This window comes from Schistocerca gregaria, chromosome 8 (assembly GCF_023897955.1).
Source record: "Schistocerca gregaria isolate iqSchGreg1 chromosome 8, iqSchGreg1.2, whole genome shotgun sequence".
NCBI lineage: Eukaryota > Metazoa > Arthropoda > Insecta > Orthoptera > Acrididae > Schistocerca > Schistocerca gregaria.
Window position 1 is genome coordinate 155,974,867 of NC_064927.1, and position 10,287 is coordinate 155,985,153.

General features: G+C 39.6%; 1 protein-coding gene across 1 annotated transcript in view; it reads right to left on the minus strand.

The window, feature by feature from the left end:
- Nucleotides 1-9,886, minus strand: part of LOC126284096 (uncharacterized) — a 50,163-nt gene extending 40,277 nt beyond the window's left edge. The window contains exon 1 of the mRNA XM_049982747.1: nucleotides 9,133-9,886. The gene's annotated coding sequence lies outside the window, so the exon portion shown is untranslated. The remainder of the gene's footprint in view (nucleotides 1-9,132) is intronic.
- Nucleotides 9,887-10,287: the final 401 nt, after the last annotated feature.

The window sequence follows — 10,287 nt, forward strand, 5'->3', positions numbered from 1 at the left end:
CGACTTCATATTCAGTAATCCAGTCTGACAGTCGACATTTGCAACTTTCTGATGTCACTCTAGCTCTAATAATGGCATTTAGACCAATATTAAAAAATCTTTATAAAATATTGTATTAAATACATACATAATTTTAAATTTTCAGTTTCGAAATATTAGTACTAGTTTGGTACTGTAGTACTGTATTAGTTATTTTCAAATACTTAAAATATTTTTAGGGTATAAGATCGAATTAAAACCCGCTATTTACATACTTTCTGACTAAAGTAGTAGGCATGCTGTATTAACTTTATTAACTGTATTAAGCATTAACTTTGAGATATCGTTTTTATTTAATGAATCCTGAGCCTTATTCAAAGTAAGCTTAAATTAGCTATTTCACTTACTAATCGAAGTGCTATTACTGTGCGAGAGCAGTATTTCATGTTTTATTTTTTAATGATAGTTTAGGATCTATTTAAATATTATTTCAGTCTTTGCAGAGATCTATATCAACTACTCTGTAATGTCTATAAGTATGATTGTTATTGTAAATTTAACTTCTTACGAAAATACCGCGTGTGTTTACGTTTTGCTTTTTTCAAAGCCACAAAATGTGTCAGGATTGTCGAGTTTCCCCGAGTGTAGAGTTATTGAGGGTTCCAGTTTTCGGGTTCTAATGTTGATCATATTACTAAAATGCTTAAAAAACAACTCACTATTTTTCTATCTAAAATTTAGAAAATTTTCAGGAGCAAGACCCCCAGTATGGGACCCCCCCCCATATGTTTTATAAGACGGCGGCCCTGTCCTTGACTAACCAACTCGCCACGTCCAGTCTCCTAAGTTAGTAATGCACTCCGCCGTTACAGAACGTAGGCAAAGCAAACGCTGACCGGCATCCTCATAGTTGAAGTACTAGCGCCATTCTTATACTAGTGGCGAGAAATATGATCAGACATCTTTCAGATGTAGGAACACAGCTACCACCTTTCGTTTATGTTGCACAGCTTCTCCTCGGTGTTCCATGTTTTACGTCAGTGTATCTTCCAGATTTACAGGTTGTCTGTGGCTCCGGCTGCTGGAAACTCCGTGTGTTACGGAAAAATGTTGCTTTTTTGTATTTTTGATTTTACTAAGAGTCTTAAAACTTGCTATTGCAGGTTAAATGCGCTTAGGGTGAAAGTCTTGGTGGCAAAGTTGCTGGTTCCAATCTCTACAGTAGCAATTAGTTTTACATTTATTTAAATATGTTATTAAAATTCATTAAGAAATACTGAATCATTTTAATAAATATAAAATTTTTTGATTATTAACCGCATGAATATGTCACTATCCACAATAAATTAATATTCTGCTGCAAAAATCCAAACCTCAAATAGGAAAGTATTGGACAGTATTACTGATGTGTATAATTTTCATTCAACCAATAATTAAAAATAAAAATAATTATGATTCAGTATTTGTTAATTAACATTTCTATTTGGTAGCACATATGGAAATCCTGCCGATAGCAGAACTCTAACCTGAAACTATACAGTTGCCACACAGGGAACTGCCACTGGCGACCATTCATGAGTTCTACATGCTTTGTACTTAAAAGCGATCGGAAATATTCTAATCCTCAAAGGCTATTTTGTAGTATATTTCTGACATCTGTGTCGTACAGATTTAGGAAATTATGGTTGGACAGCGACTTTCAAATCTATTAAGTATGAAGAAAATGCTGCTCCTGTTGTGTGATCTACTACTAGCAAATGTGTGAACGTGACGGCAAAAAGATTGGTATTTTGTTTCTTGACCAACCTTGTAACCATTTCGTCCGTGGAGTGTCACTAGAACCTGAAAGAGTATTTCACATTCTGCACTAAAATAGCCTATTACAACGGATGTCTCAGATTTATGAGAAATAAAGCTTCAAAATTACCGAAAAAAAGGAAGAACATACTGACGTGTCTTCCCAAAATTCATTTGATCAACGGAAACTTATTATGCTTCATTTCATTTACGATTTATGCATTACATTTCGTCGTTGTCCAACACATCAGTGTGAGATACAGTAGAAACTAATCGGTTAGGTACTGGATCATGTAAAATGTAAAAGCTAACGTTTTTATATACCGTTGTCTGACTTCCTGTCACTACAGCACAATAAACAGTACTGAAAGGGACGCATTTGAAGAGTTCTTTAAACATGCGACCCAGTTACCATCGTTGTGCGTGTGTTTTCGTGTGGTTTATCACATCTGATGAAATCCGAAAGGAAGGGGCAGACCCAGGGTGCGAACATATCAGAAAAGAAAGCCAGGCAAGGAATTGCGTTTAAAGGGCAATGGCGACAACTCGTGTGCAACGTGCGGGAATGGTTTGACAGGATGGCGGAAAATGGGGATCCTCTCTTACCGGGTTCTACAGTAGTCGCGCAAACAACCGCGGTTAAGGTTAGTGAACAGACAGTGTTTCGTATTAGTAAAGAGAAGTACGAGAAAGAAAGGAGGGAAGCAGGGGGAAAAGTGGTAGAATTATTCTGCTGCCTGTTGGTACCTACCACGGATTTATTCCCGGCTGTCTATTGCTTTTCAGATATAAGAAAAAGTACCACGAAGAAACTGATCACGAAACATTTTTTAAAATTGGTTCCAAAATACGTTGTTACCAAGTTTAAAACATCGGCCAGTAATTATTATCGTCAATGCCCCATACCATTCAGTTTTAAAGGCTTAAGACTCCACCCCTGTACTCTCCAAAGAAGAATTATTCAGTGGTTACCGAGGACGATTCAATGAAAAAAAAATAGAATTATTACAACTTGTCACTATCACAAGCCACAGTTTGCAACTTATGTTATCGACGAGGTAGTTTATAAATATGGTAATTGTCGTAAGACTACCACTTTATCACTGCACTGTAACGCCATTAAACTTACTTGAGCGCAAGTGAAAAGATATGTTGCTCGCGAAAACTAAAAAATTACTGGATGAGCTGCTGTGATGCATACGAAGCGAGTAATTGAAGCTTGGAATAATGAAGGTATTCTCGAAGATTGTGTTACGGAACTTCTTATCACTTCCAGCTGCTCATTCACTTCAGAAAATTCCAGTGACTGACAGGAGTGGTATCCACCCTCTTTTGAACACCGCAGCTGCCTGCAACTAGCAATCGGTGGAGGTATGTACACAAAAGTTTCCTTACTTTTAAACAATACGTTATTTATATGTGCAGTGCCTGTGTGGCCTGCAACGTGTAACGTGTAACGTGTAACGTGTCAGCTCCTGAAGCTCGAGAAGGGAGGCCGCGACGTGTACGTCACGAAGGTAGACCTGAGCTCGTTCAACCCAGCAAACTGTGTTTCTACACCTGTTAACTCGTTACTGGGGGCGTGTGTACAAACTATAACTGCATCTGCTACTGGAATCCACTAGTAAGTAATCTTACTGTTATTAGTCCTACAATCATAGAACGTGCATAGGCCTACTCATAGTTTGTTACGGCTGTACTGCAGTACAATAAAATCATGTCAAAATGATTGTCAGTTGCACAAGGCACCACATCTTGTATGAAATGTGGACTGTTACACAGAAGAGACAAAATGCTACAAACAAGCCGTTATAAAATTAATGTCGGGAACTGATTTTAAATTTTGTTTTACGGGTAGTGATCAGTAGGCCTTTACAATACCAGATTCCAGAAGAAGCAATTCTCGTTAGTACATAGAACCCAGTTGCGAGTTAACATGTTTAGAAACACATTTTGTCTGCTGAGTTGCGCGATCGAGCTCAGGTCTATCTCCGTGACGTAAGCGCCGCGGCCTGTCTCTCGTGGGCCTCGCTGAAGCCAGTGTGACGATAGTTCCATATAACCAATGAAAGCGAGAAATTACAATTTGCTTTCCACCCTCATTTCTCTCGAGTCTGCTCGGTTAGCTTTAATCGCTGTGAACAACGTGACCATGATAAATAGTTCTGCCGCAAGTTGTTGACCGCTGTCTCCTCGGATATAATGCCTATCACGAGGTTGTGGTTATATTAGCAGCTCAATCACGTATACTGTCGACAGAGCGTGTGTTTCCTATCATACCTTGAAACGGCCATCATTGCTTCGCTTTACACGTAAGAAAAGGGGGCCTCACGTTAAATAATATCAATCTGTCATTATACTGACCCGCCTGAGGGCGCGTATTGTCAATAGCACAAATGTTGTCGAGCAGTACTGATGGCCCTAAAAATATTCTCAGTGCATACTGAGCGGGTGGAGGTCGAGCATTGAGGGTTTTACATTATTAGCCATTCGCGTGTTGGCCGAGCTTCATGAAGCAGCCACGATGCGGCAATGTGCACTCTTTACGTTATCAGTTCGTCTTTGACCATAACATGTCTCAGTCTCAATTTTTGCAGTAGTCTTAACATAAAACCGTTTTAAAAGGGCCGTTTTATTTATCACCTCACAGCGATCAATCTAGCATTCTCTGCGGCATTGTTTTCTTCTTTAATTTAGAAACATAGTAGACATCACCATGCACTTTTTATGCAATGGCTACGAAATACGTTCCACCCTCAAAACAATCACATTATTTCTGTTTATTACTTATCAGCGTAGTACAAAAAATTATTTTATAGGTTTCAATAACATTTTTGTTATGTTTTATGATATTACAGCACTGAATTTCAAGCAATGGAATGTCCTGCCTGTTTGTTGGCAGAAATCTCAGTTACACGTCATCTCTTCGACTGCGATTGCCTCTTCTATTGACGATTTTTGCGCTTCCGTTTTACGTCGTATCAGCATTAATAATGCGTTGTAACACTGAAGACTCATACGAAAATGGTATGACATCTTTTGTTTGTGTGGTTAAGATTTGTCAGTAAATTAATAAAGTAGCTTTTTCAACTATTCTGACTATTGCGCCATTTTCGTTGTTTTCTGTTGTTTCCCAACTATAGCTAAAATAATTGCGGCACACGCTTTCTTTTGAGTGTTCGACATAATCTAAAATGATTAAATAAAAGCAGGGAACGTAACAAGAGATGCGTAAGCAGTGCTTTACCATGCACAGGCGAAAACTTACCTACAACGTCATAGAGAGTATTAACGGCAGGACCCTGCAGGCAGGCTAAGTCGTCATGTTCCAAACAGTTCTGAGTCCAGGATGTTTCAAGGGAGACGTTCTTTAAAGTTTTATACAAAAACAACGTTCAATCAAGTAAATTGGTATGAGAGTAAATCGGAAGTTGACATTTTCGATTTCACACACACTACGGAAAAAGCGAATTTACTTCAGAGATATTATCAGTAGGAAAAAATACACCCATCTGCAAAACTTTAGGCCAAAAGTAACTTCAATCTGGCGCAACATACCACGATGAAACTTGGTCCATACGTAGAAATAACCACTACAGGATGATACCGAAAGTAAGTTACGTATACGCATTGAGACGAACAGAAATGACACTTATTGAAAGACAGTAATTACGGTGATGTCACTGATTTATCATGGTCCCCTGGGCATTACAACAGATGGGTTATCACCACGTACGGCAATGCAAGCTCTGCAACGTGCTCCCATTATGGGTACTAAGTTTATAAGAGTTATTCCTTCACTAGCGCGGATGACGACTTGCTGAATGGTCGATGGATGTGGACGTGCTCAAGTAAGTCTCCCCCACGCATCTCCACACGTGCTCGATGAGATTTAAGTCGGGGGAACGGGCAGATCATTCGTATGTCGCGACCACATATGCTATTAAAAACCATGTTCCATCATCGCGGTGGCTGAAGTGTATTTGAACAAAGTTGCCATTTCTCTTCGTTTCGTTGCTTATTTCGTTGTATTCCTTCTGTGCTGTACTGTAGCAGTTCTTTCTACGTATCGTCCAAGTTTCACTGATCTATGTTATTTCAGTCAGCGTACGAGAAATTTATTTGCATCCTTCAGTTTGCAGACCAGTGTACATTCCAAATTTTGGGTCTTCTGCCGCTAAAATTGAGCTACGTAAGTCAATTATGTCTTACGATGCACCAGCGCCTACTCCAAACGGACGTGTCATTAACACGATACCGCTCACATTGGCCATAATGCCATTCACAGGGCGGAAACATTGACCTTAAATAAACAATGGTTGATGCCAGAAAACTATAGGGAAATAACATTCGACAAACCGACAGGTTCGCCACTGGAATTGGGGGTTCTGACGTTTTGAGCTGGGAATGGATGTATGGTTTTGCTACTGATGTCTTCAAACATTAAAATTTCGAATTTATCAGTCCTTATTGCAAAAGTAAGATTTACAACAAATTTAATTACGGAATTGGTAATGCAGTTTTGACAGGACATAATTGGCTTCGCGAACACACAACCAGTCGCCTTGCAACACAACGTCGACCTTGGGCTACGCTACATATCAGTCCCTCGCAACGAAATTCGCTCCAGAAAAAAGTTTTTCCTCATTAGTGAACAAAATAAAACCTCGGTCCCCTCAACGCATCGCCATCTCTACAGGAATTTTACAGGTATAGTAAACATTTAGCCACAACCCACACGTAAAACGGTATACTACAAACAAAACATTCGACCAGTATCAGCTGAAACACGCATTGTAAACATCCTTGGCACTATCCACGTAAAATGTTACGTCATGACTCAAAGAATATACCAATTGCTCGCGTTTGTTAAACTTATGTTGTAAAGTACGGTGTAGAGACAACAAAAAAAAAATTTTATAGAAAAACTAACGTCCTTCGAGAATAATCCAAACTGCGTTATCAGATCCCATACAACCACTAAATCCACAATAAATGAGGAGTCAAAAAAGTTGGCGACAAGATCACTACAACAACCCGTCGGCTTTGACCAATGATCAGAGTTCGCCAGAAAGCATGTACCACAAAGCTGAGAATGTTCAGAAACAAAGGAATGCCAGCGAGAAAAACTGTACTTCACATATATAACGGCCAGTAGTGTTTTCACGTTAACGATATCGGGTATAAATATCTTATTATTTCTCCGCAAAATACAATGGAAAGAAATGTATGAAATATATTACTAGCAAAGAATACATCGCGTTACATATATGTCTCAACTCTTTCGAACTATATTGCTTACGTGCAGTACGGGATACAACTTTAGCATACGTCGATTTCTTAGTTTTAAGTAGCATTGCTGTCCTGTTGTTCACTTTAACTATGTATCGCCTGTTTCACTAAACCGTAAATGGAACACCCGATACAAATTACAAGCTCATTCGAAGTGTGTTGCCTGAGTACGAGTGTGTCGTAAGTCTATTTCTTCGTTTTCACAAGCATTACTGTTTTCTTCACTTGAACGGTGTATCCGCTTCAGTAAACCCTAAATGACACACGGGATACAAATTTTAGTTGTGTCGGGGGTTTCGCAAGTACACATTCGAAAATGTCGTACTGATACTAGAGCTGGAAAACTAAACAAGAGCGACAGCTGTCAAATTTCTGTTACGAACTTCAAAACGCGAAAATACACATATTGGTGGAATAAAACAGTGAAATATGGCAAAATAGTGAAATACAGTGAAAGAAGCAAATGGAAAAGTGAACTTACCACACGGAAATATCGAGGAATAACGGAAGCTCGCCTACACAGACAGTAACGAAAATCACATACCCACACTCACAAACACACACATTACGAAACACACACACTAACTTCCCTACAAAACGAATACCAGTCTACTCCCGTACGCTTACAAGACATTCATGCATACAGAGCCACACAGGATATCTTAAACACCAACAGTATGTAATTTTCATTATGTCTCTCAGGTAGAGCTTAGATTTCTCGAACCACATTCCCCTCCTAGTAGATCACCATAACCTGTTTCTGCTGCACCTCCATACAAATAAATCGTGAGTACGGCGACTTTATACACTGGTGGGGCGCATTTGTTCGCCGCACTCATGACATCGGACTTATTCAGCATAAGACCATACATTTGCAAGAAGCAAATTGTGGTCAATATGCCTTCGCCCACGGCTTCTCTTAAAACCTCAAGATTCATTGGGATAGACAAATCCAGTCCTCTAAACGAAAATAAGACACTAAAAATTGTTCTACAATAAAAAAAAATAATACTCCAAATTACCTCGATATCATTACGAAAAATATTAAGTACCGTCTGAATGAGAAAAACAAACACGATTAATAATTTAACGAATACCAAGCGATAACTTTTAGATTCACATTCAATTGTAATGATAGCGCTTACTGGAACTCTGAACTGTTTTATTATCTGTGCCTAGAAGTGAAGACATTATCTATGACTAAGGCATGACGTATCCCCTGCTTCACTAGACCCCATTTTACATTACGCTGTAAGATACATTTAGCACTCAAGAAGGAAGATATTACAAAAAGTGGTTGAACATTACGGACACTTTATCAAAAGGAATGTTTACAGAACATCTCGTATAAACACGTGCTATTGACAGTCGTATTGACGAATCCGCCAGCCTGTATTGTATCACAAATTAAGATACATCTCTCAGTTACGTGCATCTGGTCTTTTAAAACAAGAAATAGACGTGTTTACTTCTCTTACGGCCATCTACGCTGCTGCACTTTCATAGACGAATACTTTCCACAGCACATTCGCTGAACAGCTATGCCTGTTTTCAGTTACGTGCAAAACATTGACAGAAAGAAATGTTGTATCGAATTATCTGCTACAGCTACAGTTTACAAAGCCTTAATGTTGATAACCGTCCAAAGCACACTGGCTTTTCTAGATGGTCGTCTTCCTGATGTTACGATCATCGAAATAAATTTTTTGGTACGCTGTCCAAGTTAATGTACATGAAACCTCTTGTTTAGCCCTTGTCTGATTGCGCTCTGCAGCCTGCGTTGTTTTTATTATGAAAGCAAAGCCAACTAATTCTACACAAGCTCAACGTTAGTTCCGCAAACAACTCGAGCATCCACAATGACTATTTCCGTAAAAAATAATGTGTTCTCTCCCATCCCTCCATATTCCCCCCCCCCCCTCCCCGCAACAAACATGACACTACAATCAACACAAATTTTAAGTTACAACTAACACATGAAACGAGTGATTAGATTGGTCTTGGTTTCTGAAGATCCACGACAATAAAAAGGATAAAAGTGTGTGATTACATAACCGTACTCACCAGAAACGATGTGGAATGTGCGTGATGCTCGACATACAGTTAAATGAAGCAATTTGTCGGCCGAGTCAGCACTACAGTTGACAACAGTATGGCGCTGTGTGAAACACGCGTCGGTTGCAAAGAGCTTTGCCAACGAAGACGGAGATACTTGTCAAGTATCGGTAATAACAGAGCATGGATTGTAAAACTTGACACAATCATTGTTATTATATGACTTGCACATAAGTTAATATTGACATTTTCTGTGTGTGTTTTACGTAAATGTGTACATGGCCACAAGGCCGAAAACCAATAAAGAACGAATAACAATAATAATCGTAGCAATATCTATGGCGCGACCATTCAGATGAGCAAATCAGGAATTTTCACGGCAAAGTAACGTTGATTCTGAAAGCCAAATGACTGCGGTGCATTGTAAGGTTTATCTGTAAGCGCTATGCACATTTTTAATGTCACTACATCAGTACTATAGACAGATCTGTTTTAATAATTTATGCTGCGGCAGTATTGCGTAATGGCTACCTAGTGCGACAAAGTGTTCTGCAAATACCGAATTCGAAGCATAAACGTAAGCAATTTAGCGATTAATGCTTTCACATTACTATTATCGCCCGTCTCTGTAGATGATTGCTTAGTGTGGCTGAGTGCAATGTAGAGTACCCGGTTTCGATTGCCGGTACTGCCTAGGAATTTTCCCTATAGTAGATTTGTGACAGCTCGCAGCGCTGTTGTCAACTTCCAGCTGCGAAGCACTAACAGCCGCAGGCAAACAGTAGACTTCTACTGAGCTATGGCAAAATTGAGGCGTTGCCATAGAGCCGTTAACAAATTCGCGTTCCGTGGTTGGTTAAGGTAGACCTGCCTGCAGCGCCCAGCCTACTGCAACTGACTCAGTTACAGTGGGACTACTAGAACGCTGTGAACAGTCTCGTGATGCCGATGGAGGAGCTATGACATCGCGTCGTAGCGGCTCACGAAAACTGACAAAGGTCCGGAGAGCGGCGTGCTGACCCCATGCAATGACGCTACTTGCAAAGGATGACGTGGCGGTCGGTAGGTACCGATGGGCCCACCAGGGCCTGTGTATGGAGTTCAGATTGTTGTTCATATTTGCTATGAAACCCCTCCGTTTTCATTTCCTGTCACTATATTTTT